The following is a 20,314-nucleotide window of genomic DNA, read 5'->3' as shown; positions in this document are numbered from 1 at the left end:
TTATCAGGCAATTTGATTATAAAATAGAGAGAAGTACAAAAATCATGTAATTTTGAAAAAAAATATGGTATTAAGAAATGATGCATAAGGTAAATCATTTATTAATTTGTATCAGGAAAGGGCCTTTGCCAAGTTTAATCATGACATTATGTTAAGGTACTTAAGAAAGGTGTGCACTCATATTAATTTGAATCAGAAAAATGCTTTTGAAGGGTTTAGTTATGACAGTATAATTAAGATAATTAAGAAAGGTGGGTGAGGTGGCGAAAGCTAAGGATAGGGCATATGGAGAGTTGTACGAGAGATTGGACACTAAAGAGGGAGAAAAGGACCTGTACCGATTAGCTAGACAGAGGGACAGAGCTGGGAAAGATGTGCAGCATGTAAGGGTGATAAAGGATAGTGAGGGAAAGGTACTCACAAGAGAGGAGAGTGTGTTGGGTAGATGGAAAGAGTATTTTGAGAGGCTGATGAATGAAGAGAATGAGAGAGAGAGAAGGTTGGATGATGTGGGGATAGTGAATCAGGAAGTGAAACAGATTAGCAAGGAGGAAGTAAGGACAGCTATGAAGAGGATGAAGAATGGAAAGGCTGTTGGCCCAGATGACATACCAATGGAAGCATGGAGGTGCTTAGGAGAAATGGCAGTGGAATTTCTAACTAGATTGTTTAATGAAATTTTGGAAAGTCAGAGGATGCCTGAGGAGTGGAGAAAGAGTGTTTTGGTACCTATCTTTAAGAATAAGGGTGATGTGCAGAGCTGCAGTAACTACAGAGGGATAAAACTGATTAGTCACAGCTTGAAGTTATGGGAAAGAGTAGTGTAAGCAAGGTTAAGAAGGGAGGTGATGATTAGAGATCAGTAGTATGGTTTCATGCCAGGAAAGAGCAGTACAGATGCAATGTTTGCTCTGAGAGTGTTGTTGGAGAAATACAGAGAAGGTCAGAAGGAGTTGCATTGTGTCTTTGTAGACTTGGAGAAAGCATATGACAGGGTTCCTAGAGAAGAGTTGTGGTATTGTATGAGGAAGTCAGGAGTGGCAGAGAAGTACGTAAGAGTGGTACAGGATATGTACGAGGGTAGTGTGATGGTGGTGAGGACTGCAGTGGGAGTGACAGATCCGTTTAAGGTGGAGGTGGGATTACATCAAGGATCAGCTCTGAGTCCTTTCTTATTTGCAGTGGTGATGGACAGGTTGACAGATGAGATCAGACAGGAGGCCCCGTGGACTATGATGTTTGCAGATGACATTGTGATCTGTAGTGAGAGTAGGAATCAGGTTGAGGAGACTCTGGAGAGGTGGAGATATGCTCTAGAGAGCAGAGGAATGAGGGTCAGCAGGGCTAAGACAGAATATATGTGTGTAAATGAGAGGGAGGGTAGAGGAATGGTGAGGATGCAGGGAGTAGAGTTGGTAAAGGTGGACGAGTTTAAGTACTTGGGATCAACAGTTCAGAGTAATGGTGAATGTGGAAGAGAGGTGAAGAAGAGAGTACAGGCAGGGTGGAATGGGTGGAGAAGAGTGTCAGGAGTGATTTTTGACAGACGGGTATCAGTAAGAGTGAAAGGGAAGGTCTACAAGAGTGTAGTGAGACCAGCTATGTTATATGGGTTGGAGACAGTGGCATTGACAAAAAGGCAGGAGTCAGAGCTAGATGTGGCAGAGTTAAAGATGTTAAGATTTGCAATCGGTGTGACTAGGATGGATAGGATTAGGAATCAGTATATTAGAGGGTCAGCTCATGTTGGACAGTTTGGAGACAAAGCAAGAGAGACGAGATTGCGTTGGTTTGGACATGTGCTGAGGAGGGATGATGGGTATATTGGGAAAAAGATGCTAAGGATGGAGCTGCCAGGTAAGAGGAATAGAGGAAGGCCTAAGATAAGGTTTATGGACGTGGTGAGAGAGGACATGCAGGTGGTTGGTGTGACAGAGCAAGATGCAGAGGATAGGAAGAAATGGAAAGAGATGATCCGCTGTGGTGACCCCTAATGGGAAAAGCCGAAAGAGAATGATGATGAAGAAAGGTGGATGTGCAGTGTAGCTTGTAAATTTGACTAAGGCAATATACACATATGTGGCACATTTGTGAGGACAAATGTTAGGATAATGATTGAAAGAATTCGGATTGGAAAGTATATGAGTAGGTGATACTGTTAAATGCTATTATGTATTTATTTGATATGAAGCAGTTATTAATCAGAAAACAGGAGTACATGTTAGATGCTTGTATACAGGAAACAAAGGTGGGAACTTCTTGCTATACGTGGATGATATGATTTTTAGTTTAAGGAAAAAAGAATATGTGCATAGATGTTACTTTGGTCAATGTGTATGAAAGTGTATTAGAAGTGCTGATAAATTGCTTCCAGTTTTCTTCTTACATGTTACACAACAGAAACGGAAAGGTGACATCAAGGGATTAGTTGATTACATTTAGGCAAAAAGTAGTGCAAACAGACAAAATGGATGTCACATGGGAACATAGAGCACAGCTGAATATTTGTGTAGATAAACCTAAGAAAGTTTTATTGATTAGATTACAGTTAGCACTTCTGTTATCTTATTTAGTGAGGTTGTGATGTTTGAGGTCAGGTGAATTAATCTGTTTAGTGGAAATTTAGATTAAATACCTTAAAGAATGAATTTATGTATAAGAAGATGAGTGAGAGATAGAAAGATAAACACATTAAGATTGTTTGGAAATATACAAGTGCAGTCTGTTTGGATGAAGCCATGCTTGGAGAATGTGGCATGTGTGAATTATAAGTAAAAGAGGTTGGGATGAGGATTGATGATAATACAGAGAATAAATGGAATATAATGATGGCAGCAAAAATATGAGGTGAACAAGAAATCTGAATATTTGTTCCATGAGACCTCTGCTGTGGAAGACTGACCAGCTGCTCATTGTCACGTGATGGGGAGGATGTGTGATCCAGACTACTTTTCCACATGGGAGGTCTTAGCATCTTAAGAGGGCAAACATGCTATTTTGCTACTAAGCTAGCCCTTTTTAGGATCATTCGTCCAACATTTTACCAGAAAGGGTATTACCAACATTCCTAGGATGCTCAGCTTATGTTTTGGGTGAGGTAAGTTTGCCATTCCTGAGTATGATGACTTCATCACCATTCTGTCCAGTATGTGTACCCCTACCAATGCACTGTATCTGTATCCAGCCAGATTTGTCTTGCTATGCCTGGAGGTTCTTGGTCTGGTTTTGTAGTAGACTGTCTCCATTTGAAGATGGAGTATTTCTTAGGCAGCAAAATGAGTCTTTAGTTATTCTTATCCTAAAAAGGCTAGTTTTGTAGTGATTCTAGGGATTAAACAGATGTATTTCTAGTCTTTAGCATCATGCTGCTTATTTTTTAATCTCTCCCATCCCTCTTTCAAATAGTCTTTCTCTTGTCCTCGTCTTTAAGATTGTATAATGAATTATAGGCCATTCCATTCATTTTCATTTCAAGCTCTGTCTCCTTTCTCACTTTTATTAAGCAATCTACAAGTCTCAGCCTAACCCATGATGGTCCCTTTCTGCTTCTGTCCTTCTCTTTCTACTCCAGGATTCCTTAAACTATTAAATTGTCCTTCTCTTGAATAATTTATTTTGGATGTCTTGCCCAGTTTGCAAATCTTCTTGTCCTCACAATTGATGCCAGAACTTCAGGGCCCTATGCTGCTATGTTCACATCCAGAATAGATTACTCTCTTGGGCATCCAATTGTGTTGTCCCATTTGGGATCATATTAGTAATCTAGACCATAAGTATTCAATTTTTTGCAGCATCTTTTTGCCTATCCAGGAAGGCGCAGACTTGCTTATTCAAATGAGAGAGAGAATATAGGACATTGTTATTGACTTCATTTTTCACAAATTAATTTTATAACCTCAAAGCTTCCTGAAGCACTTCTAGGGCTCCAGTTAACTCCTTTTCTGGATTGATCAGGTATAGTAATAAACCATCTGTATATAATGCAAGTTTAAAGTTTTTTTTCACCCACCTTATAACCCTCTAGTACAAAGTTACTCAACTTTTCAGCAAGGCTTTCTATATAGAGGGTGATCAAACATGGGGATAGCTGACCACATTACCAGGCATAAATGAAGCAGCATCACTGAAACCATTCCTCAAAGCCAGAACACTCAGACATTAATTTACATATATATAGCACTTTAAAATGTGTAGATAAGTGTTGATACATGTTATTTTTTAAAAGTTTTTTAGAAATTTTTTTTAATGAGGTTTTGATAAATTAAATGTTGGATATTTTTATGGAATTTTATCAGCAAAGTGAGAGTGATGCTTTAAATGCCTTAACTGCTATCAATTAATGGCTGATTGATTTTTAAGTGTATAAAAGATGTTATTCAGTTGTTTAATGCTGTCTGAGGAAGCAGTCATAGAGACTGTGAAAGCTCTTACGTTTTGTTGTTTTAATAAAGTGTTTATATTCAGCCATGGTGGAAGGGCTCTATTTATTTTTGTACTGTTGGTTTGCTTTTTATTAGAGCCTGTCCTTTATCCAGAACTCTTGCTGTTTTGTGTTTTATTTGTAGTTAGGAAGAAGCTTGGAGTGGATCCTTACCTGCTTTTAACATCAATTTTATAGTAATCTGTTTCCAGTATTTTGGAAAAAAACCCTGTTTGGTTAATATGGTTTGATAAATTAGCAAATTTAACAAAAAAGTCATCAATGTCATCCTTTTATATTTCAAGTGGTAACCCATCAGAGCCTATTTTTTTTCCTTCTTCTACTCATTTGTAAATAAACTCTACCTGTTGCAGAGTGACCGGTGGCCAAATTTCCTTTCCTTGCTCTAGACTTAATTGTGGTAGAATGAGTTCTGATGAATAGTGTTCAGCATCCTCTAGTGAGAATGAAATGTCCTCCTTAACCCCATAAAGCTTATGCAAGTATGTTACAAACACTTCGCTGACCTCTGGTAGTGGAGGGGTTCATAAGTCTAGTAATTCCTCTGGAAGCCTTGAGGGTCCACAGCCTCAATACCAAATACTTAAGAGAAGAAGGGGAAAATCAAATTATCTTAACTTTATTGGGCATTTTCCTTGGTCTGTGTTATAGTCTAACTCCTTAATAAGATTAGTTTGTAGGCTGGTGAACTACTCCCTCTCCAAAGGTTTGATAACAAATATGCATCAACAATGAACGTCTAACAATTGCCTCTGGGACTTATGTGTTTCCTGTACTGATGCCAATCTAACCTCAGTGAAAAGTCTAAGTTTTTGTGCTTGAGTTACCTTATAGTGGTCCCAGGCTGTGCTAGACTGTATTTCATAAAAGCTACATTGCATGTTGACCCATTAATTAAAGGCTCTAATGGTCTGCCTATATTGCTGGCCTCACCAAAGTTACAGTTTAAGTTTCCAGTGCCTCTGAAGGGCATCCGGATTAAACTGTACCATGACCGATAGTAAAGTGTGGTCTGAGAGTCCCAGTGGTCCATAATGTGGGTAGGTAGTAAAATGTTTGTGTTAATTAGTAACCATTATTTTGTCATTTCTGGAGAATGAGTCAAATCTGTGTGATACACATGTATATACACTGTTAAGTAACTTTAATTCATTATGCACAGCAGCTTTCCCTAACATTCTAGAGCATCTGTTAAGTGTCTTGCCTAATGGCGGTATTCTAAATAAACATGGTCCAGAACTAATATCATTAAATGAGCATATAATATTCCAGTTTCCTCACCAAAAGGCTATGCCCCCCTGGGAATAAATCAGTTGTCTAACAAGTCCAGCTGTGCCTGATGAAGAGCTACCCAGGAGGAGGTAAACTGAACAAAAGGTAACCAGCTTACCTTTTGCAAAACCTTTACTCCTTCTGGATTAGTCAAATAGGCAAAGGGTTCAAATGCTTCCATTAAGGTAAATAAAAATAAAATAAGGTAGAACTGGATCACACCAAAATGTTGCCTTTTGTCTTCTGATCAATCGTCTTTTGAATAATATAAAAAGGTTCAAGGCTTTTGACATGGGTCTCTTTGGTGTACTTGAATGCTGCAGTGTTGGGTTTTGCTGATCCTTTGGTTTGATGGCTTGGCAGTCCACTAGTACCAGTGAAGTAAAAGTTAGCTTAGCCCTTGCCTATGCAAGGGAGAGAAACATATGAGAACCATCTGGAAGACAGTCTTTTAAATCATCCAGGTATAATAGGTAAAACTTCCACTTAATAAGCCAACATATTTTTATGGTGGTTTGAAAAGCTGCACATCTTGACTGTGTCTGAGGGGCAAAATTATTGTCAGCAAAAATTTGGTAATTCCAGTAAGCAATTACTCTTCTGTGATCAACAGTGAGATGAAATATTCTCTTTTACTGAAAATATAGCAAAACAAACAAAGATTGATTTGTCTCTAGCATTTCTCAACCTTAGGGGAAGATAAGGCCAGTGTGCTTTCTCAGTTAAAATTTTAGAAGTAGGTAGTTCTGTCCATTCTGATAGGTATTTCTGTATAAATCCCTTGCAGTTCACTAGTTCTACACATTCTGGGAATCCTGAAAATTTATGGTTCTGTCTCCTTCTGCAGTCTTCCAAGTCAATATGTTTTGCCTATGCATACTCTAAACTGCTTTCTTGTTACTCCACGTTTTGCTTTAAAACATTTGATTGGAGTGCCTGGAGAGAGCACCTTCCATATCATTTATTTTAGAGTCCATGTGGGAAATATGTTCTACAAAAGATTGGTTCACTTTTTGGATTTCAAACATGAGCAGATCAAGTTTCTTATCTAATACTTCCATTGTTGAATGGTGGATAACTGACTCCCTTGCAATGTATTATTAAAGGTCTGGTTTGGACTTGAAGACCTTGTATCAGGCACTGCAGTATTGCTATCTTTCTTAGAGCATTTATGGGTCATTTAGCTTTCCCTCACATTTGAAGTATTAACCAACCATATATATGCAGCAGATAATAGATAACTAAGTACTCAATTTCAAGTAAAAAAAGTATGGTTTAAATAGAGGTAGGAAGGAGCAAGCCTGAAAACATCTCCTACACCATCACTACCCAAACTGGAAGTCCAATGTTTATAATGTGTTTATTGTCCAAACCAATTGGAATAGAAAAACTAATATGACTAAACTGAACATAGTCTTTTTCTTTTACTTTCAATCCCATTAATAATATAGACTGAAAGTCAAATACCCTTATAACAATAATTTTTTCTGCTAAATTCTTAACCAAAGAAATCAAAAATCCCCTATCAGTAAATAGAGCTGTTAAAATATAATTTCATTTAAAAAACTCCTCTTCATCCAACATTAGTCTTGATGTTCTGACAAACTGCCCTTCAATAACATTGTGTTTTATAAAATAATGATGTAAACTACTACAATGTAAATAATTATTAGCAAATGTTGGTTTGCAGTATAATCTGCTATCAAACTTTCTGTTTTCATTTTTTAAACAACAGTGATATCAAGATTATTAACCTCTAAATCTTCTTTGCCAATAGTAAACTTCAAAAAATAGTACTAATATTTAAAGCATTGATAAACTCAGTAATCAGTTCTAAATCACCTGTCCAAATAAAAAAAAGAGGTCATTGATAAAATGTTTATAAAAAGAAACATGTTGAAATAACTGATGTGTATGTAAAAAATTACTCTCTCATTTTGCCATCACATAATGGCAAGTGCTTTTGCTGTAGCGGAACCCATAACAATGCCTTTAAACCGATGACAAATCTGTTCATTGAAGGCAAAAATTGTTTTTAAGAGCAAAATCTGTTAACAGACATGTATTATTAATTCTGATGTTAGAAAGATCAGAGTAAATACTGAAGAAATCTCTGACAAAATCTTTGACTTGAGGTACAGTCATATAAAGAGATTCTATATCCAAAGTAAACATAATGACCTCATTTCCAGAAAATGCATAGCTAATTTGGGAAATCCAAGAAATGCCAGGAATCCTTCACGTAACAATGGATATTATTTTTTACAACAGGATTTAGAACTCTATTGACATCAATAAAAATATATTCCATTTTAGTCCTGTTACCAGCTGCATGGGGACAAAAAAGGTGGCTGACTAATGGCCTTATATTTTTTAGGGACTTAGAAGTTAGAACAGCTGACTCAACTTATGAAAACTGATAAACAAAAACTTACACAACTTATAATTAATATAACCCTGTTGTAATAAATTTAATATAACATTATCAATGGCTTTATAGTCCTTCTGTACTATACAACTATTAATTTTCTTATAAATTGTAGACATTTTCAGTACTTTTAATGCAATCAAAATGATTTATGAGTATTATACTATTACTCTTGTCAGTTTTCATTACTTGTAAATTTGAACCATTAGTGATATCATATATTAAGTTTATTTTTCATCATCAGATATTGTATAGAAAGTAAACAATGCCTTTCTACTCAAGGCACTCCTAATGTCATTGCCACAAAATTTAACAAACTTGCTGGGGGTAGGTAATAAAGCAGGGTTAAAATAACTCTGCTTTTTATTGAACATATAATGTTGTTTTCTCACTTCTGGAAAGCCCTGTAAAGCATATTCCACATTTAACTTCTTTGGGAATACATACAATTCTAAAAAGATTAGCTCTGCCTGTAGGAATAAAAGATAATCCTATAAATAGCAACTGACTCTGGACAATAGAAAGGACAAGCAAACTTAAATTATTAACTGGAACTCTTAAAAACAAGTATGTCTTCCTTTTCTCATCTTTGTCCTCTCCCTCATTGCCGTGTCTCCACCTGTTGGTTCCTTGGAGTTTAGTGCATTGAATTCTGCTCCAAATTCTGAGTGTTGGACTGCATTTGATTCACCAACCTAGGTGATCTCCCGATTGAGTATTTGTTCTGCTGGACAGTCCCTAAAAAAGTCTGACCATTATCATTTGAACCAGTTGTGGTTTGATAGATTCCTGTAAACATGTTACATTTGCTGGTAGGCAATGGATATGCCTTACCAGCACTATATGTCTCGTGGTCATGTTTAACATTTTAGTTTTTTCAGCCATAAGACTGGCTATATGTCTATTAATTCACACTAATCAGAGATGAGTCACTGGAATTACTTCTTACTAATTGATGCTTTGTGATGTCACTGTCTTAATTTAGCTATATCTTCATCCAACACTTTAATCTTAGAAACGTTGTGTCTGAGGAGAAATTATATCAGCCTCAGACCTATATCGCTGAGAAGTTCAACCAACTTATAGTATATATGGTCTGCATTTGTTATAAAGTTCAGAAATTTATAAACTCTCCGTCCCAAAGGGACTTGTTTGGTTCTAAAACGCTGTTCTAAATTTGAATTATCATATACTAATGATTTATATTTTATCAGTATTTTTCCATAGTCCTTAATAATTATTTGGATATAATTGTTATTACTGTTAGGTGCAGTGGGCATTGTACCCAAGTTACCACCAAAAGGATTAACAGGTGTATTAAAAAATTGGATACGTTGATTATTCTGCCATTTTCCACACATGCTACATGTGAAATGTGCATGATAGCACTAGAAATCTATGATTCATACTGGATATCAGGAAACAAAGTTCTTTTAGAAACAGAATTGTTACCTAAGGGAGAGGAAGAAAATAAATCTTGATAAGTATGAGTTTGCAAAAAAATCATTGAGTTTCTTGTAACATGATGTCTAATTTGACTATAAAGTTACTCAAAGGATCCAGTAACTTAGTCAAAGAAGATCACGTAGCCATTATGACCGAAGATATGTTGTCCATAACTGAGATAATAAAGGAAACCAAAAAAAAAAAAAAACAACAACAAAAGTTTCAAACTCAACAACCAGTGAAGAAAACCACAAAAAAAAAAGACAATTTCATTTAATAATAGTTGAGCACTTTTGTTCAATGTAGGATATGTATAAATTCATCACAACTAAGAAACAGTTACAAATGTCACTCTTTAAAAGAAGCTCAAACAAAAAGTTTAAAGCTTAAAGGTGGAGTAAGCAACTTAAATCTGATAAACCAGTTATGTGTACAAATCAATTACATGTAAACATATAACAACATGAAAATCTCTTTCTAGCAGACAACAGCTTTAAGTAATATTTAATATTAGAATGATCATCAAGACCTGGAAAATTACAAGCATTAGAAAACAACTGCTATTGGAGGTCTTTAACTTCCAAAGTAGTGATAAAGTCTCTTCCCATTGCAGAAATAAACACATTATGCAGAAGAGAAAATAAAAATGTGTTAAAATTATTGAAAACTGGTATAGACATAACAAATCATATCCATCCATCCTCAAACCATTTTCCTATTTTGCATATGGGGTCGGGTGTCGCTTCACCAGTGACAATCATCTCGAGCCAAAGTTTACACCACCGGGTGGCTAGCCCTGCCACGGGCATTGTTCATATATTTTTTCTTTATTGCCAAAATATGTTACAAAATCTCCTTTTAGTTTTGCCTGTGTAAAAGTATGGGCATCTGGAACACAATGTAATATACACTACCATTCTACTCTGCAGTTAAAATAATCTTTGATGTTTAACATATAATTAATATTAAGTATGTTTATGAAATATACTTGCACCGTTTACAATGTGTGCAGGGAAAAACTCACATTTTAGAAACATTACTAGTAATCATGCCACTTTCCCTTGATTCACGAGTGGCTTTTAAATTCAAATGCCTTTTGTAAGTGAACTTGAGTACATCACCAACAACATTAAAAAGTTCATTATTACCTAAATTGTTTTCTATTGGATCTAATAATGTCCATACTGTCTTGACTGCCCAAATAATTGGAAAAGAAGAAGTAATTTATGACTGAATTGAGCACTGTCTTTTTCTTTTACTTTCAAATCCACCAATATAGGTTGAAATTCAGATACCCTTCTACTAATAAACTTTATCTGCAACATTCTTAACCAAAGAAATAAAAAAAGCCTTCTTAATAAATAGATCAGTTAAAAATATAGGTGGATTTAAAAACTCCTGTTCATCTTTTTAGTCTTGATGCTGTGACAAACATGAAATATATCTTACAGGGATTTCCAGAGGGGAGACAATAACACTATGTGTTCAACAAAAAGCAGAGTACTTTTAACTCTGTTTTATTACCTACCCTTGTGACAATAGGAGGTACTGCCAGCCATGCCAGGAGAAGAGGGACAGCGGATTTGTAACTTATGCCAGAACAGCTAGCTGGAATTTTATAAACAATTATATGTCATGTGTATATCAAAATGATTTGTACAGATGCTTGTGCTGAAAATGTATTTGTGAGGTTTGCTTGTGTTAAAATGTATCAACAGTGTGTCCTGCTGGAAGGAAAAGAAATGTACACGCATTATTGTAACTGTTTTAAATGTATATATTGTGACAGCATGTACTGGGAGAGAAGAGGTTAATCCACACGACTTTGGAAAAAATATTCTTCAAATTAAATTGATTTATGGGTTAATCCATAAAGATGTTATCCCACAGTTTTGAATGGAGCCAATAGATATTTAGTATTTTCATGTTCTTTGGCTATTTATTATTAAATATATTTAAACTTCACTTTGTGGCTGGTTCTTTTAGAAAAATATTTAGTTTTGAGAATATTTGCATATATTTATTTGGTGATAACTGTGACCACTCCAGAAAGCCTGACTGTTTGGTCAACATTACCATTTGTATTAATATTAACTTCACTCAGCATAATTGGATACCCTTTTAAGATCCTTATAGTAATTGTCTGGTGGCAGTGAATCTACCTTATAGTCCAGGCAATGCTGGTAGAGTGGGTAATCTGTGCCAGCTTTTCCCAGGTGTGTGTGTGTGTGTGTGTGTGTGTGTGTGTGTGTGTGTGTGTGTGTGTGTGTGTGTGTGTGTGTGTGTGTGTGTATTAAATCTCAAAGAGTGTGAGTCAACTACTTGGGGCAGTCTTGATGAAGTCTTGTACCCAAGATGAAAGAGCTAATCCTGCCTGTTATTAAAGAAGTTTGTTACTAACTGAGGGACTGGATCTTTGCTCCTTTTTTGTGGTTGAGTCTTTTGCAATTATTTCGTATTGTTTTTACTTGGGGCAGGAGCACAAAGCACTAGTTTCACAGAGAGGATGCTAGAGGACTTGGCTTGGACACTCCGCTGAGGAACTAAACCTACAGTTGTACCAGTGGGAAGTCTTACTGGGGACCTGGAGGGAGACAGAGAAATCCAGACCCTGGATGGAGAGTGTTTCCTGTATGCTGTTAAGAGAAATTGTGCTTGATGCAGAGAGGTCTGCATATGGAAATACTGAGTGTATCCATTTATATTCCAAATGAACGTTCCTCTCCAGTGTCAGTGTTGAGGATTCAGGCTCCTTGATTACTGGCATAGAATGGGGGCATTACATATCAGTGAGCAGTGGTGTGGATATGTAATGCCCTCACTCTGTGCCAGTAATCAAGGAGCATGAATCCTCACCACTAACACAGAGTGGGGGCATTACATATCCACATTACATATCGGTGAGCAGTGGTGTGGATATTAAACTTCTGTAGCCTGTAATCAGTTGTGACTAAAGGTGTGCATTCTCTCAGCCTCCACATGGTGAATATTCACAGTTTCATATCACAACAGTTTTATTTATTTTTTTGTTAGTTTAGTTTAGTCAGGAAGAGCAGGCAAAAATGTCAGCAGAGGATTATGGCAAGCTGACAAAGAACTACTTGGCCAAGGTGTGCAAAGCCAAAGGACTGGTGTATGCCAACCTGACTAAAGAGGAAATTATTTCAGCCTTAGTTGCAGCTATAACACAGATCAGCAATCAGGACGATAACCAGTCTGGTGACAGGAATTTGTAGCCCTCAGAAACAGGAGAGTTCACCTTTTCCTCAGAGGACTTAAAAATCTGTCTGCATTTAAACAGACAAACTGGAGGCCAAACATTTGTAATTAGAATCAGCAGAGAGACTGCAGCATTTGGAGGCTGAAGAAAATGAGAAGCAGCATCAACATTAGAGGGAGATACTGACTCTTCACCAGGATCACGGGGATAATGAGGAAGGGAATAACTGAACCCCAGAAGAAATAAAGGTCAGTACATTTCTTTCACAATTTACATAATGTTGATAGTTTATTCATATATTTGAAAGAGTATGTATACAGTATAATGATGACCAAAGGCTATGGGTATGGTTCCTAACTCTCTTTCTCCATGGTAAAGCTGTAACTGCTGTTTGTAAATTGTCTGATACTGATTGTCTAAACTATGAAAAAGTCAAGAAATGTTTACTTGACTGTTTTAAGTTAACATCTGAAGCTTACCGAAAAAAGTTTTGTGACCATAAACACAAGACAGATAAAAGTGTGTGTGATTATATTGCTGAGTTAAGCATTTATTTCCATAGGTGGGTGAGTGGGTGTCAGGTCACCACTTTTGAAGGGCTGTCAGACCTTTTAGTGAGGGAACACGCCCTTTAGCACTTCAACTGAGGACATGAGAATCTGGTTGGCAGGCCAAGAATGTAACTCTGCAGATGAGCTGGGGAAGAAACGGGATCTCTGCTTAGCAAGCAGGGCATCACTGCACAGGAAGGGGATACCCAGTGTTGCACAGGGATATAAAGGAACCCCTTGGTGGGCAGCCTAAACTGGCCCAACAGAGTCCACAAGTAACCGGGGAAGCCACAAGTTCAGGTACATGGCCAAGATCAAGGGGTAAATGTTTTAAATGTGACCAGTGGGGCCATGTGGCATATAGATGTCCATGGAGGCAAGGTGGGGAACAAAAGCTGGGGGAGCCAGCAAGTGAGAATAACAGTATGCCAGTGGTATGTTGTCTGGAGACAACAGGAGTACCAAACTGTCACCAAAGTTTATATCCAATCTTAGTGGATGGAAAATAAGCCACTGCTAAGACAGATACAGCCTCTGACATAACCATTGTGAAACCTGCATTGGTTAAAGAGCCACAGTACTTGCTTGGACAGTCCACTCCAGTCAGAGCTTTAAGAGGGACCCCATTCCAAATGCCTTTGGCCAGGGTTCACCTTGTCTGGGAGGGTGGAAAAGGAAGCAAGCAAGTAGGTGTGTTTGAGGATATCCCTGCAGATGTCCTGAAAAGGAATGATTTTTTTAATGCAGCACTGTATGCCATACCTCTCAACCTCTTAGTGCAAGAAATGTGGACAGAACCTGACAAAATGGGGGACAAAGGCCCAAAAATAGGGACAGAGTTTAAAAACTGCTCTTATAAACTTAGAAAGTTGCTAGAGTAACAAGGTTTGGTTTAACATACATTTTCTGAAGGATTTTAAGTCTGAAGCTCAAATGTATGCCATTATTTAGTGACTTTAGTCCTTAGATCATCCCAGTGATTTGCCATAAAACCCCACATTTTATGAGGAACAGACCAAACATATGAGCCAATAATCTGGACATTCTGCAAAAATCTGGACAGTTGAGAGGTATGCCTTGTGTGCATGCAGTTACAAGCAGTCAGGCTTGGAGACAGGCATGTGAGTCTGGTAGCCTGGGTGAGACCTAGACAAACACCACACTTGAAGCCAGGGCTGGTGGGGTGGCTATTTCAGGGAGGGAGCTACCCTGTAGCAGTGAGCATGAAGGTAAACCACAGCTGCTGGTAGGTACTGATGTTCTCTTGGACAGAGTGACTGCAAGGGCAGCGGTGAGTGGTAGTACCCAGGCTGACAGTAACTCACCACTGTCAGAGGATACCAGACTTCCTGTGGAAGGGGAACTAGGAAGAGTCATAAAAGTAGAGCTGAAACAGGCTCAGCTCTCAGACACTACACTAAGAGGCCTGAGGGAGGTAGCTAGGGAGGCACCTGATTCTCAAGGAAAAGGGGAATCTGTATACTGGAACAAAGGGTTACTGTACAGGGAGTGGACCCTTCTGGGAGGGCTAGAGGCTGAGGTAATACAGCAGTTGATAGTGCCTAGAGCCTACTATCTGGTATGTCTAGCCATAGCTCATGACATTCCTTTTGCAGGTCATACAGGCATAATGTGTACCAAGAGACATATTATGCAGAACCTTTATTGGCCTGGGATTGCAAGGGTTGTAACAGAGGGTACTGCAGAACCTGTGATCAGTGCCAAAAAGTATGCTAGGCCGGAGACAAGGTCAAAGCTTCTTTGATGCCTTTGCCTGTGATTGAGTAGCCATTTCAGAGGGTAGCTATGGATATTTTGGGGCCTCTGAGTACCCCAAGCTCTACATGGAAGAAGTATATCCTGTGGTAGTATATTATGCTACTAGATACCCTGAGGCAGTGGCTCTGTCCTCCATTGAGGCAGAGAAGCTGGCAAATGCTTTGCTAGAAATTTTCAGCATGGTAGGTTTCCCAAGAGAAATACTGACTGACAGACATGCCAATTTCATGTGAGACCTGCTGGCTTGTCAGTGGGACCACTGTAGGGTGAAGCACCTATAGACTACCCACTACCATCCCCAGACTAATGGGCTTGTGAACAGGTTAAACTCTACACTAAACATTATGCTACAGGAATCTGCAAACCAGTTTAAGATAGAGTGGGACAAATATTTTCCCCATCTGCTACTTGCTTACAGAGAGCTACCCCAGGAATCCACAGGTTTTTCACCCTTTGAGTTGCTGTTTGTGCATAGAGTGAGGGGACCTTCAGATTTGATTTGTGATGAGTGATAGGGTGTGTGTGAATCCCACAAGGAATCTGTTGTGGCATATGTTCTAAACCTCAGGACAAGGCTCAGGGAGCTCATGGGCTTGGTCCAGGAGAATGTGACAGAAGCCTAACAGCAGAAAAAGGTCTCGTATGACAGGAATGCTCGAGCCAGAGAGTATGTTGTGGGGCATCAGGTGATGGTTCTCATTCCTGTCAGACACAATAAGCTGCAGGCAGCTTGGGAGGGACCCTTCAAAGTGGTAAGGAAGGTCAATGATGTTAACTACATGGTAAAACTGCTAGGCAAGAGGCAGGGGCACAAATTGCACCATGTTAACATGATGAAACCTGATGGAGCCAGCCAGCCAGCAAAGTCCAAAGTTACTATGGTGGAGTTTAGGGATGCAGGCATATGATATGACAGTGCAGCACTGTAGTGGGGTTACCAATGCCAAGGCAGATGGAATCTCAAGACAGGGTGTGGGATAATGTATTCCCAAATAGGCTCATTCCTCTCAAGCAACATTTCTCAAGGGTCACTTGAAAAACTATCTTGAGTCTTCAAAGTGGGGGGTAGATGTGCAATAGGAGGCAAACCATGCCAGGAGATGTGGGGCAGTGGATTTGTAACTTATGCCAAAGTTTGTAAATAATTATATGTCATTTGTATATTTGTACAGATGCTTATGCTGAAAATGTATTTGTGAGGTTTGCTTGTGTTAAAATGTATCAACAGTGTGCCCTGCTGGAAGGAAAATAAATGTACAAACATAATTGTAACTGTTTAAATGTTTACATTGTACAGCATATACTGGGAGAGAAGCAGTTAATCCACTTTACTTTGGAAAAAATATTCTTGAAATTAAACTACATTATGGGTTAAACCATAAAGATGTTATCCCACAGTTTTGAATGGAGCCAGAGAACCAATGTCTGTGTTGTGAAAAGGTTGTAGCTCCTGTAGGAAGAGTGGAATGGTTTTATGACTTCCATCAGCTGCACCACATCTGACAATGCTTTATTTCTGTGTATTGTAGCAAATAGGTGCTAAACCCTGATAGCTCCTAGTGTTGGTGATAAGATGGGAAACAGAGTCAGAAGGTCAGATGTATGTGATATCATTCTGTACAGAAATAATATGTGCTCAGTATTTATACACTTGTGCAAGCCCCTGGAAAGCTTCTTAAAGGCATACGTACATATTGATCTACATCCTCCCTGTTAAATAGATTGCCTTCAAATTAAATGACATTAGAATAAGACAGGGAATAATATAGACATTATAAACAAACACAATGTTCATGTCCAAGTTGCCATATATCTGTAACATGGTCTGGAAATGCAACCTGATCAAGTGATGTAGTAATCAGAACTGGGTTTAGCAGCAGTGACAGTCTTCTGTGAACAACTTGTATTAAGAATTTTGGGATTCATCTCAGGAATAGAAACATTTACTGGAATGTCCTCTGGAAATGGAACACTGGACAACTCACTCTGAGATATAGAGTCTTTCTCACAGGCTATATGCTGTGGTACAGGCTCGGACACAGGCATCAAATGTTTCCGATTCTGCCTAAACTCTACCCCTTGTGATTCCACAATGTACGATCTTGGCTCTGGACAAATTTTATTTATTTATTTTTATTTTACATTTGTTAACAGGGAAAATCCAGCTGGAACAGGTCCATTTTCAGTGGAAGCCCAGGGAGAAAAGCTCCACAATTAAGAAGACATTTATACAATTACAGATATACATAAATTTATACAATTTGAGATATGCATACAAAACAGGTAGTAGTGAAAAATATATTTACAAGTAGAGGTTATTCATTACTTTGTTAACTACAGTTAAACTTACAGTGCAAGACTAAGATACAGTTTTGAGAAATAGTACAAGGGTTCAGTGAATGGGTTTAGACAGATATTTTTCAGAGTATGGCTTTCAGTAGTTACCAGGATTTTGCAGGACAAAAGGTACAGTTTGAGATAGTTTTACAAAGGTAGTTAGAACTGCTTATAGATGTAGTAAGTATGTATAGAAGGGAGCAAAAAGAACAATATGATATGTGATGAGTCAGTGGTTCAATGTGCATAGATATAGTGTGATATTTAGACTGGAGTAGATTGATAGAAGGTAGAAGAAAGGTATAGGGATGGTCATGTGATACATTCATGTTATAAGTAGCCCTGAGTACCCACAGTCAAATGGTTTGGCAGAACAAATACTCTTCATGACTGCAATCTGACCATAACCTTTGCATGTTTGCATTCTCACTGTCTCTCCTTCACATAATGGATTGAGCAGTTTGCTGGACTTGTCATAATAAGACTTCTGGGCTAAGCACTTCTTTGACAGATAAGCTTTCACTGATCTGTTCTTCCTAGCACATGGAACCAATAAACTACTGCTGACTGGTAATGTAGTTCTGTTTTTTCTTGACAGAAGTCTTTGGGCAGGTGAACCAAGATTTTTATCATGAGGAATATTTCTGAGATTCAAGAGAGTCAGGAAAACATCACTTTTGTCTTGTTTCAACTTCTTTAGTAATTGCTTCACACTTTGAACTGCACATTCTGCCAAACCATTTGACTGTGGGTACTCAGGGGTACTTGTAACATGAATAAAGTCCCACATATCAGCAAATGTTTTGAATTGTTGGCTTGTAAACTGTGTACCATTGTCAGAAATAACTTTGTGCGGAGTACCATGGACTGCAAAATTACGCTTCATCTTAGTAATGACAGTATTGGATGCTAGATTAGGAAGTAGGTCAGTCTCGAACCAATTTGAATAAGAATCTACTAACACCAAGTAATGCTGACCATTCCACTCAAAAATATCACTGGCTACTGTCAACCAAGGTAGTTCAGGAATCTGGTTTAGCTAAAGTGGTTCTTTCTGTGGATGTGACTTTGTACTATTATATACAGAACAAGATGATAGTACTCTCTCAATGACTTGTGGCATAGAAGATCAAAATACTAGTCCTATCACCCTTCTTTTGGTAGAATTTGCTCCTGGGTGGCCACAATGCAAGATAGTAATGTACTCATATTGCAAAGACTTTGGAGCAATTACTTTCAGACCTTTCATGACAATACCATTGTCAGACAAAATCTCATTTCTGTAAGGAATGCTTTGACGGCCATCCTTGTTTGATAAAGTAGTCGAGCTTCTGTAAAACTGGATCTGTGGTTGTATGACTTCTAAGCTCATCAAGATGTGTGGAAGAAACATTTCTCACTTCCATGACTTCAAAATCAAATTGCTCATTCACATGCTACTCAGTGATACTTCTGGGTGATCTGGATAAAGTATCAGCAAGATAAAGAAGTTTGCCTTTCTTGTAGATGAGTGAAATTATAATTTTACAATTTCAACATTGTGCATTATAATTTGGCAGGAGCTGTATGCATAGGCTTTCTCAAAATAATGACTAGGGGTTGGTGGTCAGTTTCGATCTGGATAGGTCTACCATAAATATAATCATGGAAATTTGAACATGCAAACCCAATTGCCAAGAGTTCTTTCACTATCTTAGTATACTGCATTTCAGTTAGGGTTACAGTTCTGGACACATAGGCAACATGTTGACCCTCTTGAAGAACGACTGCACCAAGACCAAATTTTGAAGCATCATATGAAAGAGTAACTGGTTTGTGAACATAATAATACCTGTGAGTTGGTGGACTGGCAGTTCTCTATTTCAGGACATCAAATGCTCTCTGGTGGTGTTCTAACCATGATCAGGATACATCTTTACATGTCAGCTGTCTGAGCGGTGCTGATATTTGACTCAAGTCTGGAATGAACTTGCCTAGGTAATTAACTATGCCAAAAAGATGTTGTAGAGCTTGAACATTGTATGAAGCTGGTATCTCAAGAAGAGCTGGCTGCTTGGAAGGGTCTGGTCGTAAGCCTGAACTGGTAAACAAATGACCAACATAAGTGACTTCTCATAACCTGAGTTTGCATTTCTGAGGATTCAGTTTAAGATTCACTTCACAAGCTCTGTCCAGAACTTTACTGAGGTTTCTGTCATGCTCAGCTTCACCATTACCTCCTACTAGGGGGTAGACTATCATCTACTATAATAGCATATGGATACCCAGAAAAAAATTTCTCCATTGCATGTTGAAAGACTTCACTGGCAGAATTTATCACAAATGGCATTCTCAAAAATCTGTACTGAAAGTGGTGAGCAATGAGGATTTTCTATCAAGAAAAATGTTCCAAAATAAACCCTTTGCATCTCAGAAAAAAACAGTGGCATTTGGCATAAGAGCTGTAACTTCTTTGACTGTGTGCATTGGATGATGGGGTCTTTTCAGTGCTTTGTTCAAATCTGGTGGATCAATAAATATTCTGATATCATCTAAGCTTTTCTTATGGGCTACCACCATGGGAGGATACCCATTCATTCGGTTCATCTACTGGACAAATCACACCTTGTTACACCAGTTTATCCAGCTCAGCTTTGACTCTGTTTTGAATAGTTACTGGAACTGTCTGGACTGGCCTGACTACTGGGCTGACATTAGGTCTAATTTCATGGAGTACACAACTGGGAGCTTGCCTAGTTTGTCTTCAAAGAGATCAGCATAGGTAGAGATAATATACTGGGCAACATTAGAATAGTGGTCTTTCAAGCTAACATGATGGACTTCCTTATTAAATGAAAGCA

The 20,314-nt window shown here is 38.1% G+C and overlaps 1 protein-coding gene across 1 annotated transcript in view; it reads right to left on the bottom strand.

Moving 5' to 3' along the window:
• The window catches only part of LOC122792803 (rod cGMP-specific 3',5'-cyclic phosphodiesterase subunit beta-like), an 897,069-nt gene that overhangs the window by 39,630 nt on the left and 837,125 nt on the right, over positions 1–20,314 (bottom strand). The window lies entirely within an intron of this gene.

The sequence above is a fragment of the Protopterus annectens genome, chromosome 2.part0 (assembly GCF_019279795.1).
Source record: "Protopterus annectens isolate FY-2018-M chromosome 2.part0, PAN1.0, whole genome shotgun sequence".
Classification (NCBI taxonomy): domain Eukaryota; kingdom Metazoa; phylum Chordata; order Ceratodontiformes; family Protopteridae; genus Protopterus; species Protopterus annectens.
Note: the sequence above shows the minus strand (reverse complement) of the source record. Positions and strands in the feature narration are given on the sequence as shown.